The sequence below is a fragment of the Mytilus edulis genome, unplaced genomic scaffold, assembly GCF_963676685.1.
Source record: "Mytilus edulis unplaced genomic scaffold, xbMytEdul2.2 SCAFFOLD_914, whole genome shotgun sequence".
Classification (NCBI taxonomy): domain Eukaryota; kingdom Metazoa; phylum Mollusca; class Bivalvia; order Mytilida; family Mytilidae; genus Mytilus; species Mytilus edulis.
In genome coordinates this window covers 1-17,054 of record NW_027269237.1, presented here as the reverse complement: position 1 = coordinate 17,054, position 17,054 = coordinate 1, and the positions used below count along the sequence as shown (strand labels likewise).

The 17,054-nt window shown below is 35.9% G+C and overlaps 14 non-coding genes across 14 annotated transcripts; all 14 read left to right on the top strand.

The window, feature by feature from the left end:
• The first annotated feature begins 1,465 nt into the window (after window positions 1-1,465).
• On the top strand, window positions 1,466-1,584 carry LOC139509719 (5S ribosomal RNA). Its single transcript, XR_011661808.1, has one exon. It is a non-coding gene; the product is annotated as a 5S ribosomal RNA (ribosomal RNA).
• A 138-nt stretch (window positions 1,585-1,722) lies between these two features.
• On the top strand, window positions 1,723-1,841 carry LOC139509718 (5S ribosomal RNA). The gene has a single exon (XR_011661807.1). It is a non-coding gene; the product is annotated as a 5S ribosomal RNA (ribosomal RNA).
• Window positions 1,842-3,812: 1,971 nt separating this feature from the next.
• LOC139509717 (5S ribosomal RNA) lies at window positions 3,813-3,931 on the top strand. The gene has a single exon (XR_011661806.1). It is a non-coding gene; the product is annotated as a 5S ribosomal RNA (ribosomal RNA).
• Window positions 3,932-4,069: 138 nt separating this feature from the next.
• LOC139509716 (5S ribosomal RNA) lies at window positions 4,070-4,188 on the top strand. The gene has a single exon (XR_011661805.1). It is a non-coding gene; the product is annotated as a 5S ribosomal RNA (ribosomal RNA).
• A 1,971-nt stretch (window positions 4,189-6,159) lies between these two features.
• On the top strand, window positions 6,160-6,278 carry LOC139509715 (5S ribosomal RNA). The gene has a single exon (XR_011661804.1). It is a non-coding gene; the product is annotated as a 5S ribosomal RNA (ribosomal RNA).
• A 138-nt stretch (window positions 6,279-6,416) lies between these two features.
• Window positions 6,417-6,535, top strand: LOC139509713 (5S ribosomal RNA). Its single transcript, XR_011661803.1, has one exon. It is a non-coding gene; the product is annotated as a 5S ribosomal RNA (ribosomal RNA).
• Window positions 6,536-8,506: 1,971 nt separating this feature from the next.
• LOC139509712 (5S ribosomal RNA) lies at window positions 8,507-8,625 on the top strand. Its single transcript, XR_011661802.1, has one exon. It is a non-coding gene; the product is annotated as a 5S ribosomal RNA (ribosomal RNA).
• Window positions 8,626-8,763: 138 nt separating this feature from the next.
• Window positions 8,764-8,882, top strand: LOC139509711 (5S ribosomal RNA). The gene has a single exon (XR_011661801.1). It is a non-coding gene; the product is annotated as a 5S ribosomal RNA (ribosomal RNA).
• Window positions 8,883-10,853: 1,971 nt separating this feature from the next.
• LOC139509738 (5S ribosomal RNA) lies at window positions 10,854-10,972 on the top strand. Its single transcript, XR_011661825.1, has one exon. It is a non-coding gene; the product is annotated as a 5S ribosomal RNA (ribosomal RNA).
• A 138-nt stretch (window positions 10,973-11,110) lies between these two features.
• Window positions 11,111-11,229, top strand: LOC139509737 (5S ribosomal RNA). Its single transcript, XR_011661824.1, has one exon. It is a non-coding gene; the product is annotated as a 5S ribosomal RNA (ribosomal RNA).
• Window positions 11,230-13,201: 1,972 nt separating this feature from the next.
• LOC139509735 (5S ribosomal RNA) lies at window positions 13,202-13,319 on the top strand. The gene has a single exon (XR_011661823.1). It is a non-coding gene; the product is annotated as a 5S ribosomal RNA (ribosomal RNA).
• Window positions 13,320-13,457: 138 nt separating this feature from the next.
• LOC139509734 (5S ribosomal RNA) lies at window positions 13,458-13,576 on the top strand. The gene has a single exon (XR_011661822.1). It is a non-coding gene; the product is annotated as a 5S ribosomal RNA (ribosomal RNA).
• A 1,970-nt stretch (window positions 13,577-15,546) lies between these two features.
• Window positions 15,547-15,665, top strand: LOC139509722 (5S ribosomal RNA). The gene has a single exon (XR_011661811.1). It is a non-coding gene; the product is annotated as a 5S ribosomal RNA (ribosomal RNA).
• A 138-nt stretch (window positions 15,666-15,803) lies between these two features.
• Window positions 15,804-15,922, top strand: LOC139509710 (5S ribosomal RNA). Its single transcript, XR_011661800.1, has one exon. It is a non-coding gene; the product is annotated as a 5S ribosomal RNA (ribosomal RNA).
• The last annotated feature ends 1,132 nt before the right edge of the window (window positions 15,923-17,054 follow it).

Sequence of the window (17,054 nt, the reverse complement as noted above, 5' to 3'; positions counted from 1 at the left end):
AAGTTTGCCATCTTTGTGTGCTTTCATATCGAAGGCAAAATCTAAATTTTTGGGAAGTCTCTTTATTTCTACGTATATCTGAAAGCAAAAACATATAAAGAAATGATTTTACTACAAAGGTATATCATTTTTACGGCACAATCTAGTTTTTGTGAAATAATACAACACGTTTTCTGATGAAGAATCGCACGAGAGAAATTGACAAGTTGTACATTAATCGTAAATATTTCTTTACTCGTGGTATTTTGTTTAATTCTTATGACATATTCTGAAAGAAAAATTCCTGCTGAAGATTTTCGTGTATGATTTATATATCAAAACGTACAATTTATTTGAAACAAATGATTAAAACTTGTCGAACAAGCACACAGATTTTCTTGTCGATCTGTTTGAATTAGATTGTCATGAAAGTTTAAGGGTGCTCTCGTCGAGGTCCGCGTTAGATAGATAATTACACTATGTCAGTGAGGTTTGGAAAACATTGTAATCTGTCGTTCATTCGCACACATCGTTCAACAACCAAAACCGCAAAATGTCAGACGCACCAGCACCAGTAGTAAAGACCCCAGCTAAGTCACCAAAGAAGAAAGTTGCAGCTAAACCAAAGAAAGTAGCTACTCATCCAAAATACAGCGAGATGGTCGGAAAGGCTATATCTGCTTTGAAAGAGCGTGGAGGCTCCAGCCGTCAAGCCATCCTTAAGTATATCTTTGCAAACTTCAGCGTTGGTAGCGATGCAAAAACAGTAAACACTCACTTGAAGTTAGCTCTGAAATCAGGAGTGAAGAGCAATAGCTTGAAACAGTCGAAGGGTACCGGCGCTTCTGGAAGCTTTAAGATTGGGGAAGTGGCTAAACCAGCTAAGAAACCAGCAAAGAAAGTAGTTAAACCTAAAGCCGCCAAGCCAAAGAAGGCAAAGACACCTACCAAAAAGACTGCCGCAAAGAAACCTGCAGCAAAGAAACCAGCAGGTGAAAAGAAAGCAGCTAAACCAAAAGCAAAGAAACCAGCTGCAAAGAAACCTGCTGCAAAACCTGCTGCCAAATCTGCAAAGAAAGCCACAAAATCTCCCAAGAAGACAAAGGCTGCAGCTAAACCAAAGAAGGCAAAGACACCAAAGAAGAAGTAAATAAAGGAAGCATCCTGATGCTTTTAAAGCTTAAACAGCCCTTTTAAGGGCTACCAAAATTTTTCAAAAAGAGTCTGAAATTGTTGCATGGTATTAGTCACAAATAAAATATAGCTTGTCCCATATTCTAAATCTCTCTGTCTTCTCTGCAATTTTTTTCTACTATAAAGTCCATGTGTACTTGCCTAGTTTTACTATCTTCCACTCTCTGGATCGTGCAGTAAGTGTTTAGTTTTGCTTCTATCTTAAACCTGAAATTTTTTTTTATACAAATTCTAGATCTGTTCAAAATTGCTACTTCCTAACTTTATATATCAAACATTTTGACACTTCTGTGTCTACGACCATATCACGTTGAAAACACCGGTTCTCGTCCGATCACCGAAGTTAAGCAACGTCGAGCCCGGTTAGTACTTGGATGGGTGACCGCCTGGGAATACCGGGTGTTGTAGACATTTTTTGTACCTATAATTTTGCATTTCTACCAAACAATTAATGTAAAGTTTTGCTTCTGAAAAAATCTGTTTTATATAAATTTCTTTTCAAAAATGCTACTACCTAACCTTATATATCAAAAATTTTAACACTTCTGTGTCTACGACCATATCACGTTGAAAACACCGGTTCTCGTCCGATCACCGAAGTTAAGCAACGTCGAGCCCGGTTAGTACTTGGATGGGTGACCGCCTGGGAATACCGGGTGTTGTAGACATTTTTTTACTTATAATTTTGCATTCCTACCAAACATAATTGTTCTATGATTTTTTTTACTAATTTACTTGGATGTAATATTCAACATATCTAGCTATCAATGAATGAAGAAAACAGAAAATAAATCATTCATAAATTTATTTATTTTTCAATACCCATCTGCATGGTGAAATATTTTTACGTGAAATACATGCAAGTCAAGTTATATACACTTAAGAATTCCACTCCTTCCACATGCATGTGGCTACATATATATATTTTTTTTTTAAATTAGGTCGTCTGTGATAATATGGTATCCGCCTTTTGTCGTCATTTGAAATCGCCTCTTTCTTTTTGACCAGGGCTTATATGATTCACTATTTTTCTGAAAGAATTCTGATTAGCAAAAATTCATTATAGCAAAAACAAATAATAAACAATAAATACTAATTATAGCTTGTAAAGTTCCAGTAAAAAATTCGAATATTTGAAACGTTTTTCATCTCGGTCAAGGAAGTCCCGCTTTCGAAGTTTGCCATCTTTGTGTGCTTTCATATCGAAGGCAAAATCTAAATTTTTGGGAAGTCTCTTTATTTCTACGTATATCTGAAAGCAAAAACATATAAAGAAATGATTTTACTACAAAGGTATATCATTTTTACGGCACAATCTAGTTTTTGTGAAATAATACAACACGTTTTCTGATGAAGAATCGCACGAGAGAAATTGACAAGTTGTACATTAATCGTAAATATTTCTTTACTCGTGGTATTTTGTTTAATTCTTATGACATATTCTGAAAGAAAAATTCCTGCTGAAGATTTTCGTGTATGATTTATATATCAAAACGTACAATTTATTTGAAACAAATGATTAAAACTTGTCGAACAAGCACACAGATTTTCTTGTCGATCTGTTTGAATTAGATTGTCATGAAAGTTTAAGGGTGCTCTCGTCGAGGTCCGCGTTAGATAGATAATTACACTATGTCAGTGAGGTTTGGAAAACATTGTAATCTGTCGTTCATTCGCACACATCGTTCAACAACCAAAACCGCAAAATGTCAGACGCACCAGCACCAGTAGTAAAGACCCCAGCTAAGTCACCAAAGAAGAAAGTTGCAGCTAAACCAAAGAAAGTAGCTACTCATCCAAAATACAGCGAGATGGTCGGAAAGGCTATATCTGCTTTGAAAGAGCGTGGAGGCTCCAGCCGTCAAGCCATCCTTAAGTATATCTTAGCAAACTTCAGCGTTGGTAGCGATGCAAAAACAGTAAACACTCACTTGAAGTTAGCTCTGAAATCAGGAGTGAAGAGCAATAGCTTGAAACAGTCGAAGGGTACCGGCGCTTCTGGAAGCTTTAAGATTGGGGAAGTGGCTAAACCAGCTAAGAAACCAGCAAAGAAAGTAGTTAAACCTAAAGCCGCCAAGCCAAAGAAGGCAAAGACACCTACCAAAAAGACTGCCGCAAAGAAACCTGCAGCAAAGAAACCAGCAGGTGAAAAGAAAGCAGCTAAACCAAAAGCAAAGAAACCAGCTGCAAAGAAACCTGCTGCAAAACCTGCTGCCAAATCTGCAAAGAAAGCCACAAAATCTCCCAAGAAGACAAAGGCTGCAGCTAAACCAAAGAAGGCAAAGACACCAAAGAAGAAGTAAATAAAGGAAGCATCCTGATGCTTTTAAAGCTTAAACAGCCCTTTTAAGGGCTACCAAAATTTTTCAAAAAGAGTCTGAAATTGTTGCATGGTATTAGTCACAAATAAAATATAGCTTGTCCCATATTCTAAATCTCTCTGTCTTCTCTGCAATTTTTTTCTACTATAAAGTCCATGTGTACTTGCCTAGTTTTACTATCTTCCACTCTCTGGATCGTGCAGTAAGTGTTTAGTTTTGCTTCTATCTTAAACCTGAAATTTTTTTTTATACAAATTCTAGATCTGTTCAAAATTGCTACTTCCTAACTTTATATATCAAACATTTTGACACTTCTGTGTCTACGACCATATCACGTTGAAAACACCGGTTCTCGTCCGATCACCGAAGTTAAGCAACGTCGAGCCCGGTTAGTACTTGGATGGGTGACCGCCTGGGAATACCGGGTGTTGTAGACATTTTTTGTACCTATAATTTTGCATTTCTACCAAACAATTAATGTAAAGTTTTGCTTCTGAAAAAATCTGTTTTATATAAATTTCTTTTCAAAAATGCTACTACCTAACCTTATATATCAAAAATTTTAACACTTCTGTGTCTACGACCATATCACGTTGAAAACACCGGTTCTCGTCCGATCACCGAAGTTAAGCAACGTCGAGCCCGGTTAGTACTTGGATGGGTGACCGCCTGGGAATACCGGGTGTTGTAGACATTTTTTTACTTATAATTTTGCATTCCTACCAAACATAATTGTTCTATGATTTTTTTTACTAATTTACTTGGATGTAATATTCAACATATCTAGCTATCAATGAATGAAGAAAACAGAAAATAAATCATTCATAAATTTATTTATTTTTCAATACCCATCTGCATGGTGAAATATTTTTACGTGAAATACATGCAAGTCAAGTTATATACACTTAAGAATTCCACTCCTTCCACATGCATGTGGCTACATATATATATTTTTTTTTTAAATTAGGTCGTCTGTGATAATATGGTATCCGCCTTTTGTCGTCATTTGAAATCGCCTCTTTCTTTTTGACCAGGGCTTATATGATTCACTATTTTTCTGAAAGAATTCTGATTAGCAAAAATTCATTATAGCAAAAACAAATAATAAACAATAAATACTAATTATAGCTTGTAAAGTTCCAGTAAAAAATTCGAATATTTGAAACGTCTTTCATCTCGGTCAAGGAAGTCCCGCTTTCGAAGTTTGCCATCTTTGTGTGCTTTCATATCGAAGGCAAAATCTAAATTTTTGGGAAGTCTCTTTATTTCTACGTATATCTGAAAGCAAAAACATATAAAGAAATGATTTTACTACAAAGGTATATCATTTTTACGGCACAATCTAGTTTTTGTGAAATAATACAACACGTTTTCTGATGAAGAATCGCACGAGAGAAATTGACAAGTTGTACATTAATCGTAAATATTTCTTTACTCGTGGTATTTTGTTTAATTCTTATGACATATTCTGAAAGAAAAATTCCTGCTGAAGATTTTCGTGTATGATTTATATATCAAAACGTACAATTTATTTGAAACAAATGATTAAAACTTGTCGAACAAGCACACAGATTTTCTTGTCGATCTGTTTGAATTAGATTGTCATGAAAGTTTAAGGGTGCTCTCGTCGAGGTCCGCGTTAGATAGATAATTACACTATGTCAGTGAGGTTTGGAAAACATTGTAATCTGTCGTTCATTCGCACACATCGTTCAACAACCAAAACCGCAAAATGTCAGACGCACCAGCACCAGTAGTAAAGACCCCAGCTAAGTCACCAAAGAAGAAAGTTGCAGCTAAACCAAAGAAAGTAGCTACTCATCCAAAATACAGCGAGATGGTCGGAAAGGCTATATCTGCTTTGAAAGAGCGTGGAGGCTCCAGCCGTCAAGCCATCCTTAAGTATATCTTAGCAAACTTCAGCGTTGGTAGCGATGCAAAAACAGTAAACACTCACTTGAAGTTAGCTCTGAAATCAGGAGTGAAGAGCAATAGCTTGAAACAGTCGAAGGGTACCGGCGCTTCTGGAAGCTTTAAGATTGGGGAAGTGGCTAAACCAGCTAAGAAACCAGCAAAGAAAGTAGTTAAACCTAAAGCCGCCAAGCCAAAGAAGGCAAAGACACCTACCAAAAAGACTGCCGCAAAGAAACCTGCAGCAAAGAAACCAGCAGGTGAAAAGAAAGCAGCTAAACCAAAAGCAAAGAAACCAGCTGCAAAGAAACCTGCTGCAAAACCTGCTGCCAAATCTGCAAAGAAAGCCACAAAATCTCCCAAGAAGACAAAGGCTGCAGCTAAACCAAAGAAGGCAAAGACACCAAAGAAGAAGTAAATAAAGGAAGCATCCTGATGCTTTTAAAGCTTAAACAGCCCTTTTAAGGGCTACCAAAATTTTTCAAAAAGAGTCTGAAATTGTTGCATGGTATTAGTCACAAATAAAATATAGCTTGTCCCATATTCTAAATCTCTCTGTCTTCTCTGCAATTTTTTTCTACTATAAAGTCCATGTGTACTTGCCTAGTTTTACTATCTTCCACTCTCTGGATCGTGCAGTAAGTGTTTAGTTTTGCTTCTATCTTAAACCTGAAATTTTTTTTTATACAAATTCTAGATCTGTTCAAAATTGCTACTTCCTAACTTTATATATCAAACATTTTGACACTTCTGTGTCTACGACCATATCACGTTGAAAACACCGGTTCTCGTCCGATCACCGAAGTTAAGCAACGTCGAGCCCGGTTAGTACTTGGATGGGTGACCGCCTGGGAATACCGGGTGTTGTAGACATTTTTTGTACCTATAATTTTGCATTTCTACCAAACAATTAATGTAAAGTTTTGCTTCTGAAAAAATCTGTTTTATATAAATTTCTTTTCAAAAATGCTACTACCTAACCTTATATATCAAAAATTTTAACACTTCTGTGTCTACGACCATATCACGTTGAAAACACCGGTTCTCGTCCGATCACCGAAGTTAAGCAACGTCGAGCCCGGTTAGTACTTGGATGGGTGACCGCCTGGGAATACCGGGTGTTGTAGACATTTTTTTACTTATAATTTTGCATTCCTACCAAACATAATTGTTCTATGATTTTTTTTACTAATTTACTTGGATGTTTTATTCAACATATCTAGCTATCAATGAATGAAGAAAACAGAAAATAAATCATTCATAAATTTATTTATTTTTCAATACCCATCTGCATGGTGAAATATTTTTACGTGAAATACATGCAAGTCAAGTTATATACACTTAAGAATTCCACTCCTTCCACATGCATGTGGCTACATATATATATTTTTTTTTTAAATTAGGTCGTCTGTGATAATATGGTATCCGCCTTTTGTCGTCATTTGAAATCGCCTCTTTCTTTTTGACCAGGGCTTATATGATTCACTATTTTTCTGAAAGAATTCTGATTAGCAAAAATTCATTATAGCAAAAACAAATAATAAACAATAAATACTAATTATAGCTTGTAAAGTTCCAGTAAAAAATTCGAATATTTGAAACGTCTTTCATCTCGGTCAAGGAAGTCCCGCTTTCGAAGTTTGCCATCTTTGTGTGCTTTCATATCGAAGGCAAAATCTAAATTTTTGGGAAGTCTCTTTATTTCTACGTATATCTGAAAGCAAAAACATATAAAGAAATGATTTTACTACAAAGGTATATCATTTTTACGGCACAATCTAGTTTTTGTGAAATAATACAACACGTTTTCTGATGAAGAATCGCACGAGAGAAATTGACAAGTTGTACATTAATCGTAAATATTTCTTTACTCGTGGTATTTTGTTTAATTCTTATGACATATTCTGAAAGAAAAATTCCTGCTGAAGATTTTCGTGTATGATTTATATATCAAAACGTACAATTTATTTGAAACAAATGATTAAAACTTGTCGAACAAGCACACAGATTTTCTTGTCGATCTGTTTGAATTAGATTGTCATGAAAGTTTAAGGGTGCTCTCGTCGAGGTCCGCGTTAGATAGATAATTACACTATGTCAGTGAGGTTTGGAAAACATTGTAATCTGTCGTTCATTCGCACACATCGTTCAACAACCAAAACCGCAAAATGTCAGACGCACCAGCACCAGTAGTAAAGACCCCAGCTAAGTCACCAAAGAAGAAAGTTGCAGCTAAACCAAAGAAAGTAGCTACTCATCCAAAATACAGCGAGATGGTCGGAAAGGCTATATCTGCTTTGAAAGAGCGTGGAGGCTCCAGCCGTCAAGCCATCCTTAAGTATATCTTAGCAAACTTCAGCGTTGGTAGCGATGCAAAAACAGTAAACACTCACTTGAAGTTAGCTCTGAAATCAGGAGTGAAGAGCAATAGCTTGAAACAGTCGAAGGGTACCGGCGCTTCTGGAAGCTTTAAGATTGGGGAAGTGGCTAAACCAGCTAAGAAACCAGCAAAGAAAGTAGTTAAACCTAAAGCCGCCAAGCCAAAGAAGGCAAAGACACCTACCAAAAAGACTGCCGCAAAGAAACCTGCAGCAAAGAAACCAGCAGGTGAAAAGAAAGCAGCTAAACCAAAAGCAAAGAAACCAGCTGCAAAGAAACCTGCTGCAAAACCTGCTGCCAAATCTGCAAAGAAAGCCACAAAATCTCCCAAGAAGACAAAGGCTGCAGCTAAACCAAAGAAGGCAAAGACACCAAAGAAGAAGTAAATAAAGGAAGCATCCTGATGCTTTTAAAGCTTAAACAGCCCTTTTAAGGGCTACCAAAATTTTTCAAAAAGAGTCTGAAATTGTTGCATGGTATTAGTCACAAATAAAATATAGCTTGTCCCATATTCTAAATCTCTCTGTCTTCTCTGCAATTTTTTTCTACTATAAAGTCCATGTGTACTTGCCTAGTTTTACTATCTTCCACTCTCTGGATCGTGCAGTAAGTGTTTAGTTTTGCTTCTATCTTAAACCTGAAATTTTTTTTTATACAAATTCTAGATCTGTTCAAAATTGCTACTTCCTAACTTTATATATCAAACATTTTGACACTTCTGTGTCTACGACCATATCACGTTGAAAACACCGGTTCTCGTCCGATCACCGAAGTTAAGCAACGTCGAGCCCGGTTAGTACTTGGATGGGTGACCGCCTGGGAATACCGGGTGTTGTAGACATTTTTTGTACCTATAATTTTGCATTTCTACCAAACAATTAATGTAAAGTTTTGCTTCTGAAAAAATCTGTTTTATATAAATTTCTTTTCAAAAATGCTACTACCTAACCTTATATATCAAAAATTTTAACACTTCTGTGTCTACGACCATATCACGTTGAAAACACCGGTTCTCGTCCGATCACCGAAGTTAAGCAACGTCGAGCCCGGTTAGTACTTGGATGGGTGACCGCCTGGGAATACCGGGTGTTGTAGACATTTTTTTACTTATAATTTTGCATTCCTACCAAACATAATTGTTCTATGATTTTTTTTACTAATTTACTTGGATGTAATATTCAACATATCTAGCTATCAATGAATGAAGAAAACAGAAAATAAATCATTCATAAATTTATTTATTTTTCAATACCCATCTGCATGGTGAAATATTTTTACGTGAAATACATGCAAGTCAAGTTATATACACTTAAGAATTCCACTCCTTCCACATGCATGTGGCTACATATATATATTTTTTTTTTAAATTAGGTCGTCTGTGATAATATGGTATCCGCCTTTTGTCGTCATTTGAAATCGCCTCTTTCTTTTTGACCAGGGCTTATATGATTCACTATTTTTCTGAAAGAATTCTGATTAGCAAAAATTCATTATAGCAAAAACAAATAATAAACAATAAATACTAATTATAGCTTGTAAAGTTCCAGTAAAAAATTCGAATATTTGAAACGTCTTTCATCTCGGTCAAGGAAGTCCCGCTTTCGAAGTTTGCCATCTTTGTGTGCTTTCATATCGAAGGCAAAATCTAAATTTTTGGGAAGTCTCTTTATTTCTACGTATATCTGAAAGCAAAAACATATAAAGAAATGATTTTACTACAAAGGTATATCATTTTTACGGCACAATCTAGTTTTTGTGAAATAATACAACACGTTTTCTGATGAAGAATCGCACGAGAGAAATTGACAAGTTGTACATTAATCGTAAATATTTCTTTACTCGTGGTATTTTGTTTAATTCTTATGACATATTCTGAAAGAAAAATTCCTGCTGAAGATTTTCGTGTATGATTTATATATCAAAACGTACAATTTATTTGAAACAAATGATTAAAACTTGTCGAACAAGCACACAGATTTTCTTGTCGATCTGTTTGAATTAGATTGTCATGAAAGTTTAAGGGTGCTCTCGTCGAGGTCCGCGTTAGATAGATAATTACACTATGTCAGTGAGGTTTGGAAAACATTGTAATCTGTCGTTCATTCGCACACATCGTTCAACAACCAAAACCGCAAAATGTCAGACGCACCAGCACCAGTAGTAAAGACCCCAGCTAAGTCACCAAAGAAGAAAGTTGCAGCTAAACCAAAGAAAGTAGCTACTCATCCAAAATACAGCGAGATGGTCGGAAAGGCTATATCTGCTTTGAAAGAGCGTGGAGGCTCCAGCCGTCAAGCCATCCTTAAGTATATCTTAGCAAACTTCAGCGTTGGTAGCGATGCAAAAACAGTAAACACTCACTTGAAGTTAGCTCTGAAATCAGGAGTGAAGAGCAATAGCTTGAAACAGTCGAAGGGTACCGGCGCTTCTGGAAGCTTTAAGATTGGGGAAGTGGCTAAACCAGCTAAGAAACCAGCAAAGAAAGTAGTTAAACCTAAAGCCGCCAAGCCAAAGAAGGCAAAGACACCTACCAAAAAGACTGCCGCAAAGAAACCTGCAGCAAAGAAACCAGCAGGTGAAAAGAAAGCAGCTAAACCAAAAGCAAAGAAACCAGCTGCAAAGAAACCTGCTGCAAAACCTGCTGCCAAATCTGCAAAGAAAGCCACAAAATCTCCCAAGAAGACAAAGGCTGCAGCTAAACCAAAGAAGGCAAAGACACCAAAGAAGAAGTAAATAAAGGAAGCATCCTGATGCTTTTAAAGCTTAAACAGCCCTTTTAAGGGCTACCAAAATTTTTCAAAAAGAGTCTGAAATTGTTGCATGGTATTAGTCACAAATAAAATATAGCTTGTCCCATATTCTAAATCTCTCTGTCTTCTCTGCAATTTTTTTCTACTATAAAGTCCATGTGTACTTGCCTAGTTTTACTATCTTCCACTCTCTGGATCGTGCAGTAAGTGTTTAGTTTTGCTTCTATCTTAAACCTGAAATTTTTTTTTATACAAATTCTAGATCTGTTCAAAATTGCTACTTCCTAACTTTATATATCAAACATTTTGACACTTCTGTGTCTACGACCATATCACGTTGAAAACACCGGTTCTCGTCCGATCACCGAAGTTAAGCAACGTCGAGCCCGGTTAGTACTTGGATGGGTGACCGCCTGGGAATACCGGGTGTTGTAGACATTTTTTGTACCTATAATTTTGCATTTCTACCAAACAATTAATGTAAAGTTTTGCTTCTGAAAAAATCTGTTTTATATAAATTTCTTTTCAAAAATGCTACTACCTAACCTTATATATCAAAAATTTTAACACTTCTGTGTCTACGACCATATCACGTTGAAAACACCGGTTCTCGTCCGATCACCGAAGTTAAGCAACGTCGAGCCCGGTTAGTACTTGGATGGGTGACCGCCTGGGAATACCGGGTGTTGTAGACATTTTTTTACTTATAATTTTGCATTCCTACCAAACATAATTGTTCTATGATTTTTTTTACTAATTTACTTGGATGTAATATTCAACATATCTAGCTATCAATGAATGAAGAAAACAGAAAATAAATCATTCATAAATTTATTTATTTTTCAATACCCATCTGCATGGTGAAATATTTTTACGTGAAATACATGCAAGTCAAGTTATATACACTTAAGAATTCCACTCCTTCCACATGCATGTGGCTACATATATATATTTTTTTTTTTAAATTAGGTCGTCTGTGATAATATGGTATCCGCCTTTTGTCGTCATTTGAAATCGCCTCTTTCTTTTTGACCAGGGCTTATATGATTCACTATTTTTCTGAAAGAATTCTGATTAGCAAAAATTCATTATAGCAAAAACAAATAATAAACAATAAATACTAATTATAGCTTGTAAAGTTCCAGTAAAAAATTCGAATATTTGAAACGTCTTTCATCTCGGTCAAGGAAGTCCCGCTTTCGAAGTTTGCCATCTTTGTGTGCTTTCATATCGAAGGCAAAATCTAAATTTTTGGGAAGTCTCTTTATTTCTACGTATATCTGAAAGCAAAAACATATAAAGAAATGATTTTACTACAAAGGTATATCATTTTTACGGCACAATCTAGTTTTTGTGAAATAATACAACACGTTTTCTGATGAAGAATCGCACGAGAGAAATTGACAAGTTGTACATTAATCGTAAATATTTCTTTACTCGTGGTATTTTGTTTAATTCTTATGACATATTCTGAAAGAAAAATTCCTGCTGAAGATTTTCGTGTATGATTTATATATCAAAACGTACAATTTATTTGAAACAAATGATTAAAACTTGTCGAACAAGCACACAGATTTTCTTGTCGATCTGTTTGAATTAGATTGTCATGAAAGTTTAAGGGTGCTCTCGTCGAGGTCCGCGTTAGATAGATAATTACACTATGTCAGTGAGGTTTGGAAAACATTGTAATCTGTCGTTCATTCGCACACATCGTTCAACAACCAAAACCGCAAAATGTCAGACGCACCAGCACCAGTAGTAAAGACCCCAGCTAAGTCACCAAAGAAGAAAGTTGCAGCTAAACCAAAGAAAGTAGCTACTCATCCAAAATACAGCGAGATGGTCGGAAAGGCTATATCTGCTTTGAAAGAGCGTGGAGGCTCCAGCCGTCAAGCCATCCTTAAGTATATCTTAGCAAACTTCAGCGTTGGTAGCGATGCAAAAACAGTAAACACTCACTTGAAGTTAGCTCTGAAATCAGGAGTGAAGAGCAATAGCTTGAAACAGTCGAAGGGTACCGGCGCTTCTGGAAGCTTTAAGATTGGGGAAGTGGCTAAACCAGCTAAGAAACCAGCAAAGAAAGTAGTTAAACCTAAAGCCGCCAAGCCAAAGAAGGCAAAGACACCTACCAAAAAGACTGCCGCAAAGAAACCTGCAGCAAAGAAACCAGCAGGTGAAAAGAAAGCAGCTAAACCAAAAGCAAAGAAACCAGCTGCAAAGAAACCTGCTGCAAAACCTGCTGCCAAATCTGCAAAGAAAGCCACAAAATCTCCCAAGAAGACAAAGGCTGCAGCTAAACCAAAGAAGGCAAAGACACCAAAGAAGAAGTAAATAAAGGAAGCATCCTGATGCTTTTAAAGCTTAAACAGCCCTTTTAAGGGCTACCAAAATTTTTCAAAAAGAGTCTGAAATTGTTGCATGGTATTAGTCACAAATAAAATATAGCTTGTCCCATATTCTAAATCTCTCTGTCTTCTCTGCAATTTTTTTCTACTATAAAGTCCATGTGTACTTGCCTAGTTTTACTATCTTCCACTCTCTGGATCGTGCAGTAAGTGTTTAGTTTTGCTTCTATCTTAAACCTGAAATTTTTTTTTATACAAATTCTAGATCTGTTCAAAATTGCTACTTCCTAACTTTATATATCAAACATTTTGACACTTCTGTGTCTACGACCATATCACGTTGAAAACACCGGTTCTCGTCCGATCACCGAAGTTAAGCAACGTCGAGCCGGTTAGTACTTGGATGGGTGACCGCCTGGGAATACCGGGTGTTGTAGACATTTTTTGTACCTATAATTTTGCATTTCTACCAAACAATTAATGTAAAGTTTTGCTTCTGAAAAAATCTGTTTTATATAAATTTCTTTTCAAAAATGCTACTACCTAACCTTATATATCAAAAATTTTAACACTTCTGTGTCTACGACCATATCACGTTGAAAACACCGGTTCTCGTCCGATCACCGAAGTTAAGCAACGTCGAGCCCGGTTAGTACTTGGATGGGTGACCGCCTGGGAATACCGGGTGTTGTAGACATTTTTTTACTTATAATTTTGCATTCCTACCAAACATAATTGTTCTATGATTTTTTTTACTAATTTACTTGGATGTAATATTCAACATATCTAGCTATCAATGAATGAAGAAAACAGAAAATAAATCATTCATAAATTTATTTATTTTTCAATACCCATCTGCATGGTGAAATATTTTTACGTGAAATACATGCAAGTCAAGTTATATACACTTAAGAATTCCACTCCTTCCACATGCATGTGGCTACATATATATATTTTTTTTTTAAATTAGGTCGTCTGTGATAATATGGTATCCGCCCTTTTGTCGTCATTTGAAATCGCCTCTTTCTTTTTGACCAGGGCTTATATGATTCACTATTTTTCTGAAAGAATTCTGATTAGCAAAATTCATTATAGCAAAAACAAATAATAAACAATAAATACTAATTATAGCTTGTAAAGTTCCAGTAAAAAATTCGAATATTTGAAACGTCTTCATCTCGGTCAAGGAAGTCCCGCTTTCGAAGTTTGCCATCTTTGTGTGCTTTCATATCGAAGGCAAAATCTAAATTTTTGGGAAGTCTCTTTATTTCTACGTATATCTGAAAGCAAAAACATATAAAGAAATGATTTTACTACAAAGGTATATCATTTTTACGGCACAATCTAGTTTTTGTGAAATAATACAACACGTTTTCTGATGAAGAATCGCACGAGAGAAATTGACAAGTTGTACATTAATCGTAAATATTTCTTTACTCGTGGTATTTTGTTTAATTCTTATGACATATTCTGAAAGAAAAATTCCTGCTGAAGATTTTCGTGTATGATTTATATATCAAAACGTACAATTTATTTGAAACAAATGATTAAAACTTGTCGAACAAGCACACAGATTTTCTTGTCGATCTGTTTGAATTAGATTGTCATGAAAGTTTAAGGGTGCTCTCGTCGAGGTCCGCGTTAGATAGATAATTACACTATGTCAGTGAGGTTTGGAAAACATTGTAATCTGTCGTTCATTCGCACACATCGTTCAACAACCAAAACCGCAAAATGTCAGACGCACCAGCACCAGTAGTAAAGACCCCAGCTAAGTCACCAAAGAAGAAAGTTGCAGCTAAACCAAAGAAAGTAGCTACTCATCCAAAATACAGCGAGATGGTCGGAAAGGCTATATCTGCTTTGAAAGAGCGTGGAGGCTCCAGCCGTCAAGCCATCCTTAAGTATATCTTAGCAAACTTCAGCGTTGGTAGCGATGCAAAAACAGTAAACACTCACTTGAAGTTAGCTCTGAAATCAGGAGTGAAGAGCAATAGCTTGAAACAGTCGAAGGGTACCGGCGCTTCTGGAAGCTTTAAGATTGGGGAAGTGGCTAAACCAGCTAAGAAACCAGCAAAGAAAGTAGTTAAACCTAAAGCCGCCAAGCCAAAGAAGGCAAAGACACCTACCAAAAAGACTGCCGCAAAGAAACCTGCAGCAAAGAAACCAGCAGGTGAAAAGAAAGCAGCTAAACCAAAAGCAAAGAAACCAGCTGCAAAGAAACCTGCTGCAAAACCTGCTGCCAAATCTGCAAAGAAAGCCACAAAATCTCCCAAGAAGACAAAGGCTGCAGCTAAACCAAAGAAGGCAAAGACACCAAAGAAGAAGTAAATAAAGGAAGCATCCTGATGCTTTTAAAGCTTAAACAGCCCTTTTAAGGGCTACCAAAATTTTTCAAAAAGAGTCTGAAATTGTTGCATGGTATTAGTCACAAATAAAATATAGCTTGTCCCATATTCTAAATCTCTCTGTCTTCTCTGCAATTTTTTTCTACTATAAAGTCCATGTGTACTTGCCTAGTTTTACTATCTTCCACTCTCTGGATCGTGCAGTAAGTGTTTAGTTTTGCTTCTATCTTAAACCTGAAATTTTTTTTTATACAAATTCTAGATCTGTTCAAAATTGCTACTTCCTAACTTTATATATCAAACATTTTGACACTTCTGTGTCTACGACCATATCACGTTGAAAACACCGGTTCTCGTCCGATCACCGAAGTTAAGCAACGTCGAGCCCGGTTAGTACTTGGATGGGTGACCGCCTGGGAATACCGGGTGTTGTAGACATTTTTTGTACCTATAATTTTGCATTTCTACCAAACAATTAATGTAAAGTTTTGCTTCTGAAAAAATCTGTTTTATATAAATTTCTTTTCAAAAATGCTACTACCTAACCTTATATATCAAAAATTTTAACACTTCTGTGTCTACGACCATATCACGTTGAAAACACCGGTTCTCGTCCGATCACCGAAGTTAAGCAACGTCGAGCCCGGTTAGTACTTGGATGGGTGACCGCCTGGGAATACCGGGTGTTGTAGACATTTTTTTACTTATAATTTTGCATTCCTACCAAACATAATTGTTCTATGATTTTTTTTACTAATTTACTTGGATGTAATATTCAACATATCTAGCTATCAATGAATGAAGAAAACAGAAAATAAATCATTCATAAATTTATTTATTTTTCAATACCCATCTGCATGGTGAAATATTTTTACGTGAAATACATGCAAGTCAAGTTATATACACTTAAGAATTCCACTCCTTCCACATGCATGTGGCTACATATATATATTTTTTTTTTAAATTAGGTCGTCTGTGATAATATGGTATCCGCCTTTTGTCGTCATTTGAAATCGCCTCTTTCTTTTTGACCAGGGCTTATATGATTCACTATTTTTCTGAAAGAATTCTGATTAGCAAAATTCATTATAGCAAAAACAAATAATAAACAATAAATACTAATTATAGCTTGTAAAGTTCCAGTAAAAAATTCGAATATTTGAAACGTCTTTCATCTCGGTCAAGGAAGTCCCGCTTTCGAAGTTTGCCATCTTTGTGTGCTTTCATATCGAAGGCAAAATCTAAATTTTTGGGAAGTCTCTTTATTTCTACGTATATCTGAAAGCAAAAACATATAAAGAAATGATTTTACTACAAAGGTATATCATTTTTACGGCACAATCTAGTTTTTGTGAAATAATACAACACGTTTTCTGATGAAGAATCGCACGAGAGAAATTGACAAGTTGTACATTAATCGTAAATATTTCTTTACTCGTGGTATTTTGTTTAATTCTTATGACATATTCTGAAAGAAAAATTCCTGCTGAAGATTTTCGTGTATGATTTATATATCAAAACGTACAATTTATTTGAAACAAATGATTAAAACTTGTCGAACAAGCACACAGATTTTCTTGTCGATCTGTTTGAATTAGATTGTCATGAAAGTTTAAGGGTGCTCTCGTCGAGGTCCGCGTTAGATAGATAATTACACTATGTCAGTGAGGTTTGGAAAACATTGTAATCTGTCGTTCATTCGCACACATCGTTCAACAACCAAAACCGCAAAATGTCAGACGCACCAGCACCAGTAGTAAAGACCCCAGCTAAGTCACCAAAGAAGAAAGTTGCAGCTAAACCAAAGAAAGTAGCTACTCATCCAAA